Below are 23,085 nucleotides of genomic sequence, written 5' to 3'. Positions count from 1 at the left end.
GACAAAAATCAATAATTTTCATTTCTAGTGTAAACTTAGTAGTTTTATGAGTTGGGCTTAAGGAATGGATTTTTTAGACCACATCAGACTTACCCAAGGGAAAGGAAACACAGAAAATAGGGAACAAGACGGAGAATCAGATGGTGAGAAGAAATGAGGAGAGAGAGGGAAAAAGTGTGAACACAAGACTGTTGAAGACACTTTTCCAGAAAGGATTCATATTGGAGGTTTCTTTTCTAGGAGCTTCTGAGTATGATGAGGAAAAAGAAGTGATTAAAATTTGAATGGTTTCCTTATGGGTGGATAAAACTACCCGTTCAGCTGGAATGATTCTGATGACCTTGCCTCTGAAGCTTATCCTTTGAGATCAGCAAAAAAGTTCATGTTCTCATCTCTCATTTGAGCTGGAGTTGATTGATGCATAATTAAGATTCCTAAGGAACAGGTGTAAAAGCTGCAGAGCTTTGAGATTCATCCATTTCTCTCGACCTTTTAAAGACCAGTCTCATGATTCTAATACTATAAACACTTGGTGGCTTGGTATTAGGGGCAGAGAACTTCCGGTAGGATGACATGAGATAGGATGTCATCTTTCCACAAGGAATAAATTCTTGGATGAAATTCTACAGGTCATTTAACCCATCTCCTGTATTGCCCAGGGTAGGGAGCTGGGCACTCCTGAGGCAAAGTCATTTTCTCAAGGCTGTGTATCTGGTTAGAGGCAGAGGTAGGAAGGAAACCCAAATCTTTCTATTTTTAGACCATTTTCCTCTCTACTAGGCCATCCCTCTGTTTAACTTGGGATCTTAAGCTTCCTTTGTAATTGCTTGAGAGTAGGTTTTAATCTTCCTACTGTATACTCTAGAAACTATATGCTAGGGGAAAGCTGAGGGGATAGCATAGAGTAATATCCAATCTTGAATCCTTTCTCTCATTTTAAATTGAGGATGCACATTGTGGAGTTTTACATTAGCATAGGTAACATAGAGATTATTACTTAGTTGACCACTTTGCACTTGATCTGATGGACATTGCAGAGCCATCACAGATTCTTGAGTTATGAGGTCAGTATTTAATGAAAGGATATGTTGAAGGCTTTTTTCCTTAACTTTCAAGGACCTGTGGGGGTAGTTTCTACTCAATGCTTCTTTTTATTTGCTTTCCTAATAAAACTAATATTTAATTATAAAAGTAAAATGAAAGAAGTTTGGACTTCTGTATGAAAAGTCTTATACTTCATCTGTAACTACAAGATGTTAGATGTTCTTCATGGAGATGACAGGCAAAGGTTACTTTTGCAGTTCTATGAAAGTAAAAAGTTTTTAAAATATTTGATTGGGAATTGGCAAAAGAAATAGTTCTTAATTATATAAATTGACTATAAGAGCTCAGGTGATTATGATAAACACACCTGATAGCAATAACTTAAGATAGCAAGACTGACCTTTATGGCATACACACCTGAATGTGGTTGGGAGTTCTGAGCTAAGGAACCCAGAAGTGGCCAACCCTAAGATCAAAGGAACGTCTGATCCCCTGGCCTGTCCATTGGAACATGGGCCATACAGGGTGTTGAGGCCCCTTTGTTTTGGATTAAATGAAGGTTTCCAAGTGGACGTTGTTAGGAGGAGGGTGCTAAGTGCAACTGAGATGTAAACTGCATGCCTTTTGAAAGTGGTTGTGGTTCTCCTGTTTAGTCTGCTACCTCTGGACTCTCTCCCCTGTAAGCAAGCCCCCAGTAAAACCCCAGATCTCATTTGCTGGCTCTGGGTCTCTCCTTCAGCCTCTTGAACATGGTGCCATCCCCGCTGGAGTCAATAGGAGTTCGGCACAACAGACGAGGAAGAGCTATCACCTTACCTGATAAAATCATATTCTAAAGGGGAAAGTACATATTTATAACAACTGGCAAGGCTTATGACTTTGAATGAACAGAGTTCTGCTCTGTGGTAACATAGAACCAACAGTGCCAGGTACGAATAGGGAAAACTTCTTGGTAGTGGTGATACCTAAGTAGAGTCTTGAAGAGGGCATATTTCCTGGTTCAGAGAAGGGGGAACACTCAAGTAGAAAAGTAAAGCAGAAAATATATAACTCTCCATTTTCTCAGGGGGTCTAACTCATTACAGTTCCATTTAACCCAATCAAAACCAATGCTCCCCTTTCCTTCACATCTTTACCACATTCTTTTAAAGAAGCGTATGCACAACTCCTTGAGCAAGAAATATCAGGCAACCACTGCCATCTTAGCTAAAAAAATCTTTTATTTTAGAGAAATTACCTGGAAGAGTCCTCTGGAGACAGAATAAGAAGATGCTTTCAGTTTCACTTGGAGAGAATGTGAGAATTAGTCACCTGCTTGTTTGGGACATAACAACTAGTTGTTTCTGGTTAAAGCAACACCAGTATTCAGATGAGTTGGAGCGACATCTGAATGATTGGAAGTTGCTCAAAGCTAACAATGCTACTTGAAGTAAAAGGATGAACCCCTTCAAGAACAACGCTAAGTTCTCCTTTGCTACATGGAGCGAATTGGGGCATGATAGGCCAGGGAGAAAAGAATCAACAGATTCTTTGCCTACTTGTGCCAAATCTGTTGCAGTGTTTCAGATAAATCACTTGAACTATCTGAGCTTTGAAGTGCTTCAGCTTCCACTCTATAAGAAAAGTTGTTTGAACCTCTGTCTTTCTGCTCACCATCTTACCCTTCTCCTTGAAGATCAGCTTAAAATAAGAGGAGTTGAAGCCCAAGGTGAAATGGGAGGCCTTTACTACCTCCTGCTAACGGTGGTAAACGACTGTGCCTAACTTTGACCTCCTCTAGTTGGCAACATCATTCTAAACTTAGTCAAGACAAAAAAGGATGACAGCAAAGGTTTGAGCACTTTTAAGGACCTCCCACTTTTCCCAAAGTTCTTCTATATCTATGCATATGTGTATAATATGTTTGAATATTTTATTATAATTATCCTTCTTAAGAAAAACAAAGTTCTTGGATTTTCCCTTTGACCTGAGCTTAAGAAGTCTCTTAATAGTTCCTCAGATGTAGTACCTGTGGAAGGGAAGGATTAGAATATACTCAAAGTTTGTGTAAAAAAGAAGGTAGTCACTTAAATGTAAACATGTAAACACTTATTTTTTACTGTGTTGGCTTTGCTGTTCTTTAATTTCTTTGTTATATCAGTCCTTTTTTATGTCATGTGGAAAATGTGCCTTCCTGGTTAAAAGGCTGGATATTTGGAAACAAGGGAGTTTGAATCACTGCACAGCTATTTAATTTTAAAAGACACTTTTTTTCTAACCTATATAATTTTTTTTTTTTTTTTTTTTTTTTTTTTTTTTTTGAGAGGAGTCTCGCTCTGTCGCCCGGGCTGGAGTGCAGTGGCCGGATCTCAGCTCACTGCAAGCTCCGCCTCCCGAGTTTACTCCATTCTCCTGCCTCAGCCACCCGAATAGCTGGGACTACAGGCGCCCGCCACCTCGCCCGGCTAGTTTTTTTGTATTTTTTTAGTAGAGATGGGGTTTCACCGTGTTAGCCAGGATGGTCTCGATCTCCTGACCTCGTGATCTGCCCGTCTCAGCCTCCCAGTAACCTATATAATTCTTAATTGTCCTGGACATGTAGGCTATTTCAGTGAAATTTAGAAAGCAAGGCCATTTCTTACAGCTAAGCCTTTTAATAATAATTATGACACCAACCCCCAAAGACATGGTTTCATGGTTAAAGGATCACTTTCAGGTTTTGGGGGGATAGAGTGATGGTAACAGGAAGCGTCAGAGGAATTCAGCTCCTTCTTGAGCTTCTTGTGTTTTATAATCCTCCTTATTTCCCACCTGTTTTGTCTCAGAGGGGATTAGTCAATAGAGCTGCTGCTGTTCACAAAGCCATGCAGGTAAGAGATATGTACCCCTTGCCTCAGAGTCTTAGTAAACTTATAGAGAAAATATGATTTGATTGCCTAACAATATATTTATCATTTACATACCAAATAAGTGAAACTTAAAGAAAAACTGCTTTGAGCTCCCAAGAATGCTGGTTGATAGCAAACAAGGAAGGTGCTTTGGTAAGAAGGTTGTTTGCTTTGAGCTTCTGTGGATGACAAGAAATCAAGTAATCAAAGAGGAGGAATAAAAACATAGTTGAGAACAGAACAGTCAGAGGCATGTGGGCAACTATCTCTTCAGATAGGAATTTTATCTTTCTTCCTTGTTCAACAGTTATTTCATACACGAATGAGAAAGGCCAAACATAGTCATGAGCGTTTGCTTTTTACTTTCTGCCTCTTCAGTTTTCAAGAAACACTAAACTCGCACCTAGGAATATTTTGACAAGCTTAGAAACTTTTTCAAAAAATAACTCTTGTATGTGGCAAGATGTTACTAAAATCAGATTTTTTTTTCCCATGGAGACGATGACTGCAGAACTTTTCATTCACACCCTCAAACTCGTGCAGAGAGCGGCCAAGATCTTTCTTCTTCTGCACATTTTTGGCATCATTCAGTGGACTTGAAAGAAACACAGAAAATTCCATGGAGAAATATCTTAAACTCCAACTCACCTCTTGGCTTCTTTCAGGAATGCTTATTTGAACTGAATCAAGATGATGACTTTTTGTATCTCAATCTGAAGCATAAATAAAGTAGGAATTTTGCATTAGGATTGTGTTTTTTAAATAATCATAAAACTCATATTCAAGTACTTCCTTGAAGCCTCTAAAATAACACATTTTGGATTTCTATATAGAATCACCTTTCTTTGCTAACATGGATAGGTATTTATATGTCAGTTTTATAGAGGACTGACTATACTGTAACTTTGGAAACATCATCTCTTTTTAATAATAAGAAATGTTGGCTAAGGGCTTGTCTTTCCTGATTCTAGATTAGCTATGATAATACTCATCCCCTTATGCTTTTAGACTTCTCATTGCTTCCCAGTTAATATAACATGGGGATTATTAAAGTCTCTGTGTATACATGTCTAGATGTGTATAGCATTCGATGAAAATTCCTTAGGCCTTTGGAAATTCTTCCTTTCCCTTTTAGAGAAGAGGATATTATCCTGGCTACCATACATAGCAAGTTATATGCATATAAGATATGTTCCCTTTCGCCATGAAATCAATCTTCCAGTTACACCCTGGGTTTGGTCTTTGTCTTTGCTCATCTTGTTCCTTTGCTTTTCACTTCTCTAATTTTACCCATCAAGTGATTATGCATCTGTTTTTCACCTTGCCCCACAAACCTCTCTTAGTTGTTTTGTTCTCCCTTCCAAATGCTTCTGTCACCATGGCTTCATATCTGGCCCCACCCCTACCCCATCCTATGCACTGTTCAAAATCTTCATTTCCAGCCATCCAACAACTGTCAGCAGAAGAAAGTCCAACTCTCCAGCCTCTTTAGAAAGCAGACTTTATTCCCCACACTACATAATGCATAGTAAGGGCTCAGTGACACTGAATATGCAGATAACATAATTAAGTCCATAGCACTGCCTGGCCATACATGGTATTTGAAGGAAATAAGGCCTGTTGTGGATGTTGACTGAAAATTTCCCAACATTTACAGCCTAGAAATTTTAATGGAAACATAAAGCCCAAAATTTGGAAATAAAGAAACTAGAGAAAACAGCAGATGCCCTAGAGCATACAAACCCTGTGGCCAAGAACAAAAGGGAACTCACAAGGAGGTGTCTGTATTATGAGGGCTTGCGCCCAAATTCCTTTTCTGTGAGAAAACAGTACCATATAATCCTTTTGTCTCAGTTAAAAAAAAAAAAAAAAGTGGTCCAAAGCAGACAGAATGGAATATGCATTCTTCCTCCTTTACCCCTAAAGCATTCTGTCTTGATCAATTTCATTTTTTGTCAGGTGCGCTAGATGTTATAAAAGCACTTAGCTTATTGCCTGGTACATAGTTGTTTGAAAAACTTTGACCTGAAAAAGGCTGAAGAAAGCTAACAGTATACTATATAAGACCTGGAATGTCAGGATAAGAAATTTGCATTGATATAACGGGTAATGAGAAGCTCTATACCACATTCTTTTTACCTGTGTGTAAGAGGAGTTAATAAGAATAGTATTTTATTACCAAAATAGAAGTTGCATCTGGCTCAGATTCAGCCTCTGATCCCTCAGGAGGTTCCCCGCCCCCTTTCCCTGTTCCTGCTTTCCAGCTGATTTGACAGAAGGACAGAAGGATTAAGAAATCAAGTAGCTTATCTGAGAGGTTCCCCATGGGGCGCTTTGTCCCAGGTGTTCCTGCTAGGAGCTTATATAATCAGGAGCCTTCTGCATGCTGAGGGTATTACTGCAAAGGTGATTGTTTAAGTCAGTGGGTGACGGTGTCAGGATAATTACAGCCAGGAGATGTATGATCATAAAGACCTAGTTAGTACCCCAGGAGACCCCAAGACAGGGCTTCTGCCCATACTTTTGCAATCACACATTCTGAAGTAAGGTGGCACCATTTACCAAGTAGGAACAAAAGTGAATGACAGGGAGAACTGTTTGTTCCAGTGCTCTGGGGACAAAAAAACAATCCACGTTAATCTTTTCTAAAGTGTCTCCTTTTGTTATGTTTATATTTTCGTCGAGGTTCTTTGTTCACTTGGAACTAAGCCAACACAGAATTGAATGTGATTTCTAATGATCTAGAAAAAAATAATTAAGTTATTAAAAAGGAAATCTAAAGGATGATAAATTAGCTGAATATCTTTCTGTTCATCTATTGTTTTCTATTTTCTCTAACTTAAGGTTGTTTATAATAGACAGTTCTACATCAAACTTGAGATGAAATTAAAGTTGTGAGAGATTTATGATGTGTGGTCCAGTTGTGGCCACCAGTTCTAATATGCAGGGAATATATTTGAAACGGGATTACAGTTGAATATTAGGGTACGGGACTATTCTTTTCAGCAGGACTAATGAGAAGATCAGAGACCTCTCTATTTTTTCACTCCCTGCCTCTTCTTTTGTAATCACATGATTAATACATGCTATTGAAAAAGGTTTCAAAATGTAATGAAGAATATCAAGAAAAACATAGAAGTCCTCTCTGACTATCTCCAACCCTAGTCTCCTCTCAAGTGGGAACCACTGTTAACATTTCCATGTGCAGATGTCAAAAACCATTTGCTTTGACTTTACAAACAGGAACATGCATGCACACACACACACCCTTGCCCAAAATGTTTTAGTTTCCATAAATGGTGTATACAGTCAACATATGTCCTGGATATCTCTCCCTGTCTGTACTTGTAGAAATATATAAGTTCCATTTAAATTCAAAGTCAAATACAATTTGAAGTTTTGCTGAAGCTTATTTCTTAATGCAGGCTTCTAGATTGTAGTGAATAAGTGACTGAAATTAGCCAGCCAGTTGTTACCACAGCATGATAGCTTGGTTTTATGGCTAAATGAGCTCCTGGAAGGAGTGTGGGAAACTCCCTTCATGCTCCATTGTTCCAGAAGGACTTGCATGGTGAGAGACCCTTGGATCTCCTTCCATCCCAGTTTTATAGTAAAAAGATCAAAGATCTTCCCCAAAGTCTCGCCCAACTGGGTCCCCACCCTGTTATCTTCTGAGGAATCTAACCCTGAGTGCTGCTGGGCTTTGCAGAGCCTAGAGTTGCAGGTTATGAGTGTGTCCAAAGAACCAGAGTATGTCATCTGGATTCACTCACTCCTTCACACATTCATTTATTCATACTCAACAAATATTTATACCATTATTCCTAGGGCAGACAGTGAACATTAAAAATATGAAACAATCATATTTAGTCCACTCTTTGCCAGAGAACACTACAGATCAAGGAAACGGGCAACTTCAAGAAAGTATGAGTAGTACATTGACCAGCCAAGTGTAGAACCTTCTGTGTCAGACTTGACGGGGTGAGGGAAAACTTCCTGGACAAGAAGACATCTAATTGAAATATGGAAGGATGCTTAGAATCTAGCCAGGTGTGGGGACTTGAAGGGTAAAGCAAGTGCTACCCAGAAAGTGTGAGTAAGTCAGATCTCTTTGGCCTGAAGTCCTCATCAAGGAGTTTAAGCTTTATTCTGCAAGTCACAGGAAACAATTGAGAAATTTTAAGAAGCAAAGGGACCTGATTTGTAAGATTTATACAATGGAGAACAATATGGAAAAGGAAAAAGACACCATTAGGATACTGCTGTGGTTGCTGGGGTGAGTGACGATGATGGCTTTAACTAGGGGAATGGCCCTGGGACCAGAGAACTGTGCATCTTTTCGTAAGTCATTTCTTGCATTCTGTGAGCAAGCCTGCACAACTGCCTAAGCACCCAAGTTAAGTGTGGCAACTTTAAGAAACAGCATAAACCATGGGTGACATTGCAAAACTGAATGCATGCGGTGCAGAGGTTAGATCAATACGGTTCTGGAGGGATATACATGTGTACATTCTTTGTTTTGTTTTCAACAGGCAATTGTGCTTGAGGCTGGAGCTTGTTCACCCTATCTTTTGGACTCAGAATATGGTGCCTGGTCTATTTTCTACATGACTGGGCTTTAGTTCAGAACTGACGAGTCATATATCATTCTGATTGATTTTTTTTTTCCTTTTTCTTTTTTTCCCCTTTCAAATAAAGGGGTTGCAGGGGTGAAATAGAGATTGCTATGAAACATCAGGGCAATGCAACCCAAATATGCAATTATCAGGAGCCCCCTAAGTCAAGCTCTCCTGTCCTCTCTTGTTTTGTCTACTCAGAGCTGAGATAAAGAAATAAAGGGTTAAATGAGGTCAGTTAGTGGGTAAAGGACAGAGAAAATAGATGAGCAGCCCAGCTCGGACTGCTCTGATCTCAGTCGGAGAGAAACGGTTAGAAGGGGACATGGCAGAGTTACAGGATTACCAATCAGCGTCCTAAGCAGTGGGGTAGAGCTAACCCCTGAGTTGCCTACCACAGCTTACTTTGCTTCTGAATTCTTGGGTTTGGTTTCATCTATATCCTCTGTTTTAGCCTTCTTTTTAGTGGCACTCCAAAGGCAAGGACCACAAAGCCTAAGCATCCATTTTTATTAAAGCAGAAAGATGAAGATTTAAAATGTGCTTCTGTATGTGTGCATTTTAAAAGCAACCCTTTGTAAGAATGAGTGGATTTAGCAAAATATTTGTGATTAAATCACAATGGAATATGTGCCTCTTACTCCGTCTAAAGTCCCTCGGTTCTGCAAAGTTTTTTATTCTCTTTTCAAACCTTATGCAATTGTGACTTCATCTAATTTATTGATACAGTTCTAAGGGATTAGTATCTTCTGACAACAGTCTTTTCAATATATGTGTATTTTTTTACCTTTGAAGGAACTTGGGACTGTTAGGGTTTTAAAAGAAGTCTGAGTTTTGTTTTTGTTTTTAATGACAGTAAGTACCCATTAAAAAGCTGTAGATTTACATGCCTTGATGATTAGCTCTCTCTTAGACTTCAGCAAGCCTTACTGAATTTCCTCTGGAGAGCAAGTATTGAGGGACAAAATACTGGGCTAGAGTTTAAAGCAATAGAGATTTGTTGACAATGTCGATGATTAAAAATGAGGCTTTTTAAACAAGAAATTCCTGCTCATACATTTGACTTCTGAGAGAGAGAGAGTGTGTGAGAGTGTGTGTGTGTGTGTGTTTGTGTGTGTGAAATGGGGAAAAATACCAATGCATCAAAATGGACAGGTCATTTTGTTGAATGTAACTGGACTCCTAAGCATTCAGAGATTTGGAGTCGTCATAATTTCTGACTGCCATGCATTATGCTAATGTGGCTGTCCTCTGTTGTATGCTTCTGCTGAGACAGCCACTTTACTCCTGCTTAATTTTCTCCTTAATGGTAGCAGTAGGGACTTTGGTATCTACAGTCAGCTTTTACCAATTTAACTGGCTGCCACTATAGGCTATTATAAATTATTATTCTTATTTAACACTTGAATCTATAATTTCTTTCTTTCCCTTATGTTCTATAAAATGTAGACTTAGGTATAAGTTAGCTATGCTTTTCCCTTCTTATAAATCTAAATCTTTCATTTGCAATGAGCTAAAGTTTTGGATGCTAAACAACTGTAACCCCTGCTCTACAGATTAGAGAGTTATCAAGGAACTTCATTCATTCATTCATTCATTCACACGTGCCTGCCTTCATACATTTATTCATCCCTGAATGCAATAACATATTTACGGAGCACTTACTTTTTTTTTTTTTTAACCAGGCAATACTTTAGGTGTTGAAGATAAAATGGTTAACAATATCGATTGGTGGGAAGAAGTACTACGTAGAATGTCTTGAAAATACAGATGAGATTTGAAGAAAAATAGCTTCTCCAGACTGATATTCTCAAAGTAGTTTTTCTCCTTAGTTATCTATACACCTCCATTGGAATTCTTGCAAAGGTTAGTTTGCCTTCTGGATTTTGAAAAGTTGTCTTTGATTTTATTACTTTCTCCCTAATGTCCTAGGGAAAATATTTCCTTCCTTCCTACTGATTATTGTTTCCGAATTTGAAAATTACTGGAAACCTATATATGAATATTTTGTTATAAAAATTCTTGTGCATTTGAACAAGCACAGGATTACTTCCTATGCTGGATGCTAGATTCCAGAAATTTTTTGAAATTTTTTACCAGTATCCCAGTTGTGATATTCCCAGTTAGTTGATTGCTTTTTCTGTCTCTTTCTGTTTCTTCCTGAGGCTCCTCCTCCTTCCCTGCCTCTCTCTCTCTTTTTAAAAATTTTATTATTATTATTTTTGTAGAGCCAGAGTCTCCCTCCATCACCCAGGCTGGAGTGCAGTGGCACCATCTTGGCTCACTGCAATCTCCACCTCCCAAGTTCAAGCAATTCTCCTGCCTCAGCCGTCTGAGTAGCTGGGATTATAGGCACATGCTGCCAAGACTAGCTAATTTCTTTTGTGTTTTAGTAGAGGTGGGTTTTACTGTGTTGCCAGGCTGGTCTCTAACTCCTGAGCTCAGGCAATCCGTTCGCCTTGGCCTCCCAAAGCGCTAGGAGTACAGGCATGAGCCACCATGTCGGGTCCCCGCTCGTTTTTTTTTTTTTTTTTTTTTTTTTTTAATGAGCAATCATAAGTTAGCATCAACTAGCATGCAGGTAATACTTTTCTTATCTTGTTACTTGTGTTCCAGCACTAATAACTATGAGACTGCAGACAGTTTTTAACTTCTCTGAGCCATGGCTCCTTCCCTGTAGAATTATGCAGTACTTCCTGTGAAAATTGAGATAATGTGTAAAAATAAAAAAATAAAAAAAAAACCTACCAGCACTGTATCAGCCACCATACTTGGCTTTCACCAGCATTCTCTGTGGCCCAATTGCCAGATCTCTGATACTTGTTCCAGACTCCTGGCACCATGTTTCTATTGCTGCTGCCCATATTCCCCTCCCCCAACAGATCCCGATCACCCTTCTTGCTTGAGCCTATTGCTCAAGCTTTCTGTTTTGCCTTTCGTACCTGTCAGGTCTAAATCTTCTCCAGGTATTCTTGATCTCTCATGTCGACCCCATTCTGCCACTGACAAATCTAGTTCTGAAAGTGTGCTTCAGAGAAATTTAGATTTTTGAGATAATTTTGATATATAGTAATGAGAATCTCAGCCTTATGGCAGGCTTTATGCTTTCAGCCGAGGTGGAATCCTGGCCAAAATGATTTTTTTTTAACTTTCTGCCATGGTGCCTGGAATTTCTTCAATATAGACTCATTTCTCAGCTCTTCAAAGGCTTCCAGGTTTTTAGATTTTCCTTCTAAGCCTCAAATCCTCTTGGTCAGCACCCTAAATAATCTGTCACTTATCACCTGCAACAGGCTCAACTGAGATAGGTCTTGTAGAAATGAAGCATAGCCTGAAGTTGGAGAACAGAAGAAACAGGAGGAGAAAAAGCACCAGAAGCAAATTTATTCTCATATCCCAGTTTTGAGTAAAGCTAGCCTACTGTAACCCTAGGAGTTTGGCGGCTGCTAATATCTAAAAATGCCCTGGTTCTGTAGCTTGGAAGAAAAGGAGGAATAGCCATTCTCTTTCCACTTTCCAAGGGTGAGCATGGCCAACTTAGTGTCCTGCTATTCACCATGAGCCATCATCAGGTGCAAATTAGGAAATGAATTTACATTAAGTTTCAAGAAAGAATTTCTGACTATGTAAGCTGAATTGACAAGAACAAAGTCCAGAAGGAAGAGGCCAAACTATCACTGAAGGGGTGATTTGTGGCTGAACTGGATGAACCGATAACATTCCATGGCTAGAATTTGTGTCACTGTTTCATTCTGTGTGTCCTCTTATTTTCCAAACTGCATTCAATCGATATGGCAGAAATGAATGCCCCCTATATACAATTCTTTCAATATATCTCATATAAGTTTAGAAGGTGAAGCTTGTGTGTATTTTTCATGTAATGTAGTATTCCCCTGCAACTGAGTGCAATAACTACCCATAGTGCTGATACACAGGACTCTCTCAATTTGTGCCCCATGTCAGAAATGCTGTGCAGAATCCCAATAGCTGGCTTCAAAACCTGCCCTGAAGATCAAATAAAGGATACACATACAAGTTCCTCATAAGTGCTCAGCAGGTTGTTTGGGCTTATATTAATCTCCTACAGGTGCCGCTCAGGGAGGGATACCCCAACAAAGTGTTTGTTAATGCTTGCCACCTTTAGAGAAGTCTCCTGGACTGCTGTCTAAACCTACACTGAAAGCAAAGTGGAATAACAAGCCCTTTGAAAAGTCACTTGGGAAGATGACAGCCCATAATGGTCACTTTGGCTAGGATTTAAAATCCTTTATTATTGTCGAATTAAAGTACCCCTAGCCATATTGCTCTGGATATACCCCATCTTAGCTGATCTCAGGTTTACAATACAAGAACAATCTCAATGTGATTTGCTTAATGAAAATGTATCCCTTTATTTTAAAGCAGGGAGATACCCCAGTTCCTTAAAAAGTATTTGTTTTATTGCATATGCTTTAAAAAACCATTTACATAGCAGTTTCATTTTGTTTGCAGCCTCATTGCATTTTCTTCTCTAATTAGCAGATACATGCATCATCTCTTGGAGATAAAGCAAATATTGTTCTTTTCCTCATTGGGTACTTTCCTAGGAAAGAAGCTCATGGCATCACTCTGGCTGTGGGTTTGCTGTGTGCTTTCCCACACATTCTCACCCTACCACACTTTTCCTGTAACGTTGCTGAGTTCGGCTAATTTAGATCCTTTCTCTAATTTAAGTTGCTTTCATTTAACTTGGCTTGAGAGTGTCTGATACTTACACTCACAAATAAAACTATAGAGTTTTAGAACTCAGAGCAATGCTTCCCATTGAGATTTCTGATGCCACCATGGTGCCTGCAAGAGGAAGCTCATCGGAGTGCTTTCATCAGCAAGGAACTGGAATTCCTGACCGCTGATAAGACAAGATGACTGTCACAGCTTCAGATATATTTAACAATTTGACATTCAAAAGCTCAAGGGGAAAATAGATTTTCCCCCGTATCTCACTTTTTTTGAGGGAGGAAATTTTTCAGAAGCTTCCTATCCTACCCAACTTCCAGTAGAGTTCTGTTTAGGTCTCCTTGGTTAAAACTGGATACATAGTTACCCCTTAATCAATCAATTGCATAGGAAAATTGAATTTCCATGATGACTATAGCCTAATCATGATGCATCCCCTGGGACTGACCCACTTTCCTGAGCACAGAATTTGTCCAGCGTAACAAGTTTCTGAGCTAAATGAAAATACAATTAACAGGTAGAGAAGAATAGATGTGGGTAGGCAACCACAAAATAGTGTTTGTTTTGAGAATAATTATGAGGGGGTAGTTTAGATATGTTGTATGTTACTTGCAAGTGTACAAGCAGAGTTTGCTATTTTTTGAGATGTTTTTTGAGTAACTGTCATTTCTTTGTGAGATTTCATTCTAGATCCTAATTCTCTCACTGTACAGAGAGGGAGAGGCATGAACAAATACATGGGAGTCCTGAGGGAAACTGTAGGCAGAGGAGTGTAGGGTGGCCATACAATTTATAACTTAAAGCAAGACACTTCTGAGAGTCAAAAGGAGAGCTGCGAGTAACTCTACCAAATCAACAGGTATAAATTATCCTAGGCAAACTAAAATATATGGTAAAGTCAGATTTATATAAGGGAGTATATTTTTAAAATGTTATGGGGAAGCTAAAGTTAATTTTTTAAAGTTTTTGTAGGTGGAGAAAATGTCACCTTTATTTAGGATCATAAAAAATTCCAAATTTATATGAAACTTTTTCATGTACAATTTTGTTTAAATCCTAAGTCTTATGAGACGTGAGACATTGACTATAATAAAAAGTGCAAAAACCTCTCAGATCTTGCAGGTCTTCTATGGTAAATTTGGAAAGTGTAATGTTAGCATCTATAAAATCAAAATATTGCCTATTGGTTTCTGTTCACTGGAAAACTATAAATGTTGATCATTTTATTTTACACAATGCCTGTGCCAAGTCTTCCTATTGTCTTCCTCAAGGCTTCTAACTTTCTGGACTTTAGTTATCAGTGATATTAGTAAGAATCTTTTTGGTCTTGGCCGTGATGGAAGTCTGAAAAACAGCATTTGGCAAGGGAATAACCCAAACAGAATGATTTTCCATAGACAAAATGTGTTTAAGTTAACGAATGAAAGATATGAATGTTCATGCTAGGGGAAGGGGAAAAGCATTGATATTTCCCTTAAAGAGAACATACCAGGGTATTTTCTTTCCTGTAAGTGGTTTAATTTTGTACATTGCTTCTGTGCTCACAGAATGTTCTCTGCCCGTCACAATAAAGGAGAGCCTTTTCATTGAAATAGACCACTGAATCTGTTTTAGCGACTGCAGTGACAGTCTGTATGTATCTGAAAGAATGAGAGGCATAAGACAGCTTCACACGTTCACATCTAGGGTAGTATTTTCAAAAAATGGAGTTACTTTGAAATCCCCAAATCATCTCTTTCTTTTACTCAATTTCAAGTTAATATCTAATGTAAAACTTTTATAAATAGCAAAGAGACTTGTACTTCTCTAGCTTTGTGATATTTAGTCTTGCCTTTTCTTGTTGGTACAGTGTGCCCTTTATCAAATGATCCATCCAGGTGATTGATACTAAAACGACTCATTGATTTCGAGTTTATGTATCTAGATCTTAGATCCTAGAAATGAGTTGTTAATAAATATCAGCATTATATCAAGAGTTTAATAGAAACATATTCCTGAACAAATTTCTATTGCCTTCTAAAAGGGTTATTTCTTGGACTGCAGAGCTGTTAATCTGTAGGTTGCATTCAGTCTAGGCTATCAGAATAGGGTACCCCATGGGCCTTGATGATATTATTGTCATTTAGATGGCAAACAAGGCATGAAATACCTTTTCATGGAGCTAAACACCCTAAAATGGGGACATGAAGCCCTGTATCTTTGGGCACAAAGGTTGCTGTATTAAGTCATGTGTTTCTGGTACTTCTGGGCTCATTAACCCAGGGGTTGTTTCTTGCTCCCAGGGATCATTCTTTTTGGTCCAAAACGAAATTAAAAAAATAGATGGATCTTATGGATTGATGTGAATGTTTAAACGGAAGCTCTACTGCTAAAACAGTAGTTCATAATTAATAATCCCTTGATCTTTACTTTGTTTTTTTCCTAAGGAGCAGATAAGAAAGCAGGTACAAAGCAAACTTAACACTTTGGCAGAATGTAACATATCCGACTTTCTAAAATTCTGTATGCCAGAATACCTGGCTGTTTCCCATACCTTGCTCTTGATATACAGCCAACAGCCCAGCCAGGAGCCATGTAGAAAAGGAGGGGAGACACTCAGGGCAGTGGTTTTTCATGGCCTCATTCTTTATAGTTAGTGTCCCACTATTGTACTTGTAGAATGACTCTGAAATTGCCACACAATTTATATGTAAGAACTGCTACTTCTCTTTATTTCTCCAATTCAAGTTTAAGTTATCCTGAAGTTTCTCCACCTTCTGGAGTGGCAGGAAATTTAGCGATTTCCTTTTCTCATAATGGAGCCACATATGGTTCCCCAGCTAGCCACAACAGAAAAACGTAGGGATGAGGATGGTTCTTCAGTCATGGTGGGGGCGTATTTTCTGTGGGTCTTTTGGCTGTAGTGCTTTGGGCCATTCCCTGTGTCCTCTGTTTGAAGCACTCCCACTCCAGGTGTGTTCAGTGATGTGTGGTCAGCCTCGTTTCCTCTGACCACCAGACAGCTTCCGCAAAAGTCTTCTCTATCCTGCGTGTGGCATGAAGCCAGAGCACTGGACTGTGCTACCTTGATGTTTGCTGTGGGTTGAATTGAGTCCCCCAAAAGGATATGTCAAAATCCTAACCCCTTGTACCTGTGAGTGTGACCTTATTTGGAAGGAGAGTCTTTGCAGATGTGATTAAAATATAAGCTAAGAGAGGCCCATTCATAAGATGGGGGAGCATTGTTGGTCCTCAATCCAATATTACTGGTGTTCTCATAAGAAAACAAGGTAGACAGAGAGACAGACAGGCACAGAGAAGAGAGTGCCATGAGAAGCTATGGCCACACACAGGGAAAAATGCCATGTGAAGGCAGAGACAGAGACTGGAGTGATGCATCTATAAGCCAAGGTATGCCAAGGATCACTGGTGACATCAAAAGCTAAGAGAGAGTAATAGAACCAATTCTGTTCTGGAGCTTTCAGAGAGAGCATTGCTCTGCTCACATCTTGATTTGAGACTTCTGGTCTCCAGAACTGTGAAAAATAAATTTCTGTTGCTTTAAACCTCCCAGTTTGTTATGGCAAACACTAAGAATATAATACAGTTCCGTTCTGTGCTGGTGTGGTTCCTTACATCTTTCTCACCCAAAGATGTGACTAGGATCATTTAACCTAATTCCTCTCTATTGAGTATTTGAGAACATAATGTGAAGCTTCCTGGGACTGGAGAAGGTAAAGAAAATGCTACTTCAATTTATATTTTTCTTGTTATCTCAACCTGCTAAGCTTACATTTTCAGGAGGCAAGTAGGTATTGACAGTTCCCAAGGTCAGACTTTCTGGCCTCTTGACTTTGTTCACTCTGGCATGTTCTTCCTGTAGAATGTCTCTTAGAACACAGGCTTTTCCATTATTTTCAGCAAATGTTTACTGAGTACCTCCCATGTGCAAGGCAATGGGATAAGATAGTCTAGATAGTCTTAGGCTTCAATGAGCCAACAATCCAGAGCGACATAAATATATTTACCAAGTGTTAGAGGAGCTCAGTGAAGGTGTGAATAATTTTTATAAGGCAAGAGAAGTGGTGGGGTCATAAAAGTCTTTACCTCTAAGGGTTATTTTGAACTGTGTCTTCAAGGATAGAGAAGATTGTATCAGGCCAATTAGGTAGGGACATCCTAGGACATGGGAATATTATGATAAATTACATGGTAGGTTTGAAAAGAGGGGTTAGCATGCATGATTAAATTATAGGTGGGGTGAAAAAATGGTAGTAGGTGAGAAAAAGGTGAATTAAGATCAAATTGTGAAAAATTTGTGAATGCCTACAATGGGCCAGGTCCTCAGCTAATTATCTTTAATACATTGTCTTGTCAGGTCTGAGAAGTAAATAGTTGCATTACATAGTGGATAAACCCGAAAATAAAATGACATGGATAATTTGTTCGAGAAATTCAGATGGCAGGTAGTCAAGGCCAGAGTTCAAGGTCAGCATACGTCCCAAGCCCCTGTTCTTCTCTGTACAGCCTGCTGCAAAAATAAATGGGGAATGCTTCAGGGCTCCTGAGAAAGATAGTGGCAATGGGTTGGCCCCAGTGGAGGATTCATTGAACTTTAGAGGTTATATGCAGAGGGCTGTGGCAATACAGGAAGGAGGTGATTTGGGATTTAAAAAGAGGAATCCTGTTGGAAAGGAGGGGACATATTTACCTAGATTTGATGATCAATTAATTGATTGATGGTTGAAGGGAATACGAAAGTAGTGCAATGACTGTAACGTTCTTGGTTTGAGTAATGATTTGAGGATGGTGCCCTTCCCCAAGGTGAATTAGAGACAGGAACAACATGTTCTTGGGAAAAGATCGTGAGTTTGTTTTTAGCTTCTTTAAGTTTTAAGCGCCTGGTGGAAGATATCCAGCAGACCATTGTAAATTTTGGCCTGGAGTTCAGGAGGAAAGTTGGGGCCAGAGATCCATTTGTGATCCATCAACATGTAGGACAGTCAGTGACTTTTCCTGAAATACAAGTCTCATTTGTGGCATTCCATTGCCCAAGTTCCTGCAAAGATTACACGAAGCTATTAGGATAAAAAAAAAAATCCACATTCTTAACATGACTTTGAGGCACTGTTTGATCTGGGCCTGCCTATGTCTCCAGCCTCATTTTGAGGTATATTCTCCTTCTGTATTTCAGTTCTCAAACGTATATGTGAAGGTCCTTTCTGACCCAGTTGCCTGATACCAGAATGCCTTCTCAACATACATATACATCGGTACACAAATGCATGTATTCACACCAACACACACATGCAAATCTGCACACATACATGCACACCTGCACACATGCACATCTGCAGAAGCAATAGACACATGTACATATGTGCACACATGTGAATAGATTCATGTGTACACATGTGCACACAAATACCCATGCCTGTGCATGCACAGATGTGCACATTTCATCCAGTAATTCCAACTAATTCCTCAGATGCTCATCTGAAACATTTTTGTTATCAGGGAAGTCTTCTGTGACCTCACAGTCAAAGAAGATTCCCTGTTCCTTCTATGCCATAGCACTTATTAAATTGTGTTGAGTGCTTAGTTTTCTGTCTTATTAGAATGGAAGTTCCGTTTCAACAGGACATGTGGAAACATTCACATATTTCCCTTCCTCTGGCACACTACACAGCATAAGTGGGCAGTAGTCTTTGTATACTACAGGAACACATGAATGAACTGATAGATGAATGGATGAATGAGTTAATGAGGCTATGAGTATAGATGAGATATAGTAAACAGGTAGGGAAAAAACAGGGCACAGGAATATCCTCCCCACTCCACAATGGACTTCCAGCCCACTCGTTCTCTTCTATGGTAAAGACTATGACTTTGGTAAACTTTGAAGTCTTTCTTTCTAACTTCTTGACCTCTAAAAGGAAGATGGCGTTTTCATTAATGCCCTGGGTCAGGCTCTATGGAAAATACAAGAGGAAAACCAGGTAGTCCTTTCTATTAATGTCTGAACTATCTCATTAATTGATACCAATGTTGAGGTAATCAACTTCTCATTAAGACTTCTCATTAGATGGCTATTTCTCTCTTTTACCTGCTGGCATGGAGTTTAGAACATTTAATCATCACTTTCCCATTTATCACTTAAAGGAAATTCACCTTTCCCCTGGTTATCACATCCTAATTTTTCTGGGGTTTGTAAAATTTTAATCTTATGATAGGGTTTTTTTTCTCTTGAGTAAGCCTTTAGCAATTGCTATATCCAACATTTCAAAGCTGTGTTTTAGTGAACTGAGGAATTTACTCATCAAGATTTTATTTTGCCAACACTCATTCATTGCATGGAATAATAATTAGGCAATTTTCATGATATTTCATGTCTGGGCCCAGTTGCTCATTTAGTCAGAACACACTGAGACTGAAATAGCAGTTTATTTCTTGCTTAAGTAATATGGTTTTGCTTGTGACCAAAAGCATATGAATATTTTATTTAACTCCAGACAGACACTTCTCAGGTTTGTGATTTTAATTATAACAAAAACTGAATGAAAAGAATGACTTGATCATGGCATGGATATGCCATTGTCAGAGAAAATAATCCACAGACAGATCGATAGTATCGTTTTCATTTATGAATACTATTTTAATGTCTTATGCACAGGTATTATCTCTACAAACCATCTCTAGCTAAGGAAAGAACTTCTTTAGTCACACGTGAATTGTCTACCTTTCCATAAAAATGTTCTGTCAAGAGCTTTCTACATAAGAGAGTACAATTTTTCAAATAACTTGTAATTTTTTATTTTACACACAATATCTGCACTAAAGAAAGTGCATTAAAGCAACTTGCATCTCAAAACAATACATGTCTCCGGTTGAAGTTTTAGTGAAAATTCATTTATTCCTCCTCTGAGTTTTACCCAATTGGTAAAGCTGTCTAAATATGGGCTTCCTTAGAATCCATCTTCCTTCTCAAGCATTTCCCTATGTTTCCTTCCACCCCCAAATTCTTACCCTATTTCAGGCAGAGCTGAGCAAACATAAGCCTTCTCTTAAGTATTGAGGGAAAGTCTGCTAAAGGGCTAAACTACTTAAGGAGCTAACAGAAAAGGCTGTATCAGAGAAACTGGAGAAACACAGGTTTCTAATTATATCTGGCACCAGAGAGAATGTCAAAGGTATTGGGTCTGGGGCAGGTTCACAAGAGTGAAAGTAAGAGATTTAAAATAGGTTCTCAACTCCTGATAAAAACATGAATATTTATTTATTTATTCTAGCTTTTCTTTCTTCTCATATCGTTATGATTATTATTACTACTACTACTTTTCTGACTTTTCTCTTCCTAACCTACTAGTATTTAAGCTTCCTGAAGACAGAGGTCAGTTCTGCTTTGATCACCACTATATACTCAACAATTAGCATATATTGGGTGCCGAGTATCTGCAGAAAGACTGTTCTCTATAGTTTTAAACATTTTGAATTAATCTCTCCCCTTTCTCTCTTCTAGCCTCTTTTCTTCCCCTTCAGTATGGTAGCATAGACTGTCTTTTCTATGTTCTTGAGGTCAGTACATTTCAGGATTATAATCTCCCAGATAGTATAATATCAGCTCATAATCTTCCAACAAAATGGCCTTGGATGACTGTAGGTAGCAGTATGAAGAGAGATTGCTTGGACTGAAATCTGATTCAAGAGATGGAACCCATGTTGGCAGTATAGATGTTTTATCTTGAGAATATTTCTTTTTTTCAATGAAATGAAAAAGAATAAGCCAAAATAACTGCTTTACCTAAGCCCAGATTCTTCAAATGTGGTTTCTCTTGAATCCTGTAGGAAGATACTAGAACAGAATTCTGCATTTCTAAGGAAAAAAAAAAAAAAAGTTAAGTGCATAAGAAAAAAAAGTGAGCAAAACAAAAACCCACCAAACTAATAAAATGCTACAGTTGGACTATACCATTTGATCCTGCATGATTACTTCACCTTACTTTCCTCTGGACACATCCTATAATTAAAACAAACAAATTTTTAGGCCGGGCACGGTGGCTCAAGCCTGTAATCCCAGCACTTTGGGAGGCCGAGACGGGCGGATCACAAGGTCAGGAGATCGAGACCAGCCTGGCTAATACGGTGAAACCCCGTCTCTACTAAAAAATACAAAAAACTAGCCGGGTGAGGTGGCGGGCGCCTGTAGTCCCAGCTACTCGGGAGGCTGAGGCAGGAGAATGGCGTAGACCCGGGAGGCGGAGCTTGCAGTGAGCTGAGATGCGGCCACTGCACTCCAGCCTGGGCGACAGAGCGAGACTCCGTCTCAAAAGAAAAACAAAACAAAACAAAACAAAAACACAAATTTTTAAAAGTATCTTTCTAAAATAGCCATTAATTTGGGGACTATTATATAAATTTTACCATAATTGAGTGTGTTTAGTACTTCCCTATACAGATAATTCTTTTAATAAGGCTGACTGAAAGGCTTATAAAATATACCAAATAGAATCTCTTTATGCATGATAACTGGTGGTTTCAAGCAAAAGTATATAGGAGTGAATATTTAAAATGAAAATGAACAGTTAATGAAGTATATTTTGCTATTTGTTTCCAAATAAAAACAAGCCCTGGTGTCTAAGACTTAGTTATCTAACTTGTGATTTTTTTTTAAAGTATAGATGAAAGGTAGCTAGGTAGAGATAGAAATAGCTTAGATGGATAGATACACAGATGGCTTCCTTATGCAGATTTAGGAAGCAAAGTAAGTGTATACTAACTAAAGAATAGAAAAGGTGAATGACAAGCTCTATGTATCATGACTGACTATGCTAATTATAGCTTATTATATTCTGCTGGACCTATGAGCCCTCCTCAGCTAAAAAACACCATAAAGTTCATTTAATACAACCTTCCAATTTTACTGATGAAGATACTCAGGACTTGAGAGAGTAGAGAGCAGACACACTTACTTCCTAAAGCCAGTAGTATGGTCTTCTCTGAGGACACTGAAGTTGAGACATGAAGGATGAGAAGTGGCTGATCATGTGACGAGTATGTGAACTTTGAGGGGGATTAATGCTTGGCAAAGGGTGAAAATGGCATGAACAAAATTGGTAAGGTAGCTAGCCAGACTGCCAGCATCGAAGGCCATAGTAAGCAATTAAGATATAATTCCAAAAGCAGTGGAAACATTGGTGGGTTTTAACTTAGGGAACGATGTAATCTGATTTATATTTTGAAAGGGTACTCCAGCTGCCTTATGAAACATGAATTGTAAGGGAGGGAGCTAGAGAGGAAGAGGGAAAATTACTTAGAAGGCTTTTAATAGGGAGGTTGGGGAAAGTGGAAATATTGGATGTATTTTGGGGGTAGTGCTAACAACATTTGCCAGTGGTTCTTGGATAGGGAGGTAGAGAGAGAATTAATAGAAAGGGAGGAATTGAGGGCATCTACTTTCTTTTTGACTTGAAAGGCTGAGTAGGTGATGGTAGTGTTTGTCAAGATGGAGAAGACTGGGGTAGAAACAGAAATATGTTTTAGATTAGTATTCATATTTTATTTGACTTGTATTACCTAATCCAAGTCGAGAAAGATTAATTCTCACCTAGAGCCAAATATATATTTTATTTTAGTCAGGACCAATATAAATGTGCCAAAGGAAATGATGAAATATGGTTAGTATCTGTTCCCTATATAGTAAACAAAATAATAATTTAATTTTCACAGTGGTCGGAGGCCATCTTAGGAACTATATGTGAAGGTAGAATTTGTGAATAGGGAAGGGGTAGTAGATGTGTGTCACTGTGTTTTATATGATAAGTGTGTATATGTGTGTTAATGTGTATGAGGACAGAATGCCCCTA

At 38.7% G+C, this 23,085-nt stretch overlaps 1 protein-coding gene across 15 annotated transcripts in view; it reads left to right on the top strand.

Annotated features, from left to right (window-relative positions):
- Window positions 1–23,085, top strand: part of LOC105495829 (neurexin 3) — a 1,710,602-nt gene that overhangs the window by 944,387 nt on the left and 743,130 nt on the right. The window lies entirely within an intron of this gene.

The sequence above is a fragment of the Macaca nemestrina genome, chromosome 7 (assembly GCF_043159975.1).
Source record: "Macaca nemestrina isolate mMacNem1 chromosome 7, mMacNem.hap1, whole genome shotgun sequence".
NCBI classification, from domain to species: Eukaryota; Metazoa; Chordata; class Mammalia; order Primates; family Cercopithecidae; genus Macaca; species Macaca nemestrina.
This window is presented reverse-complemented; position numbering and strand designations above follow the sequence as displayed.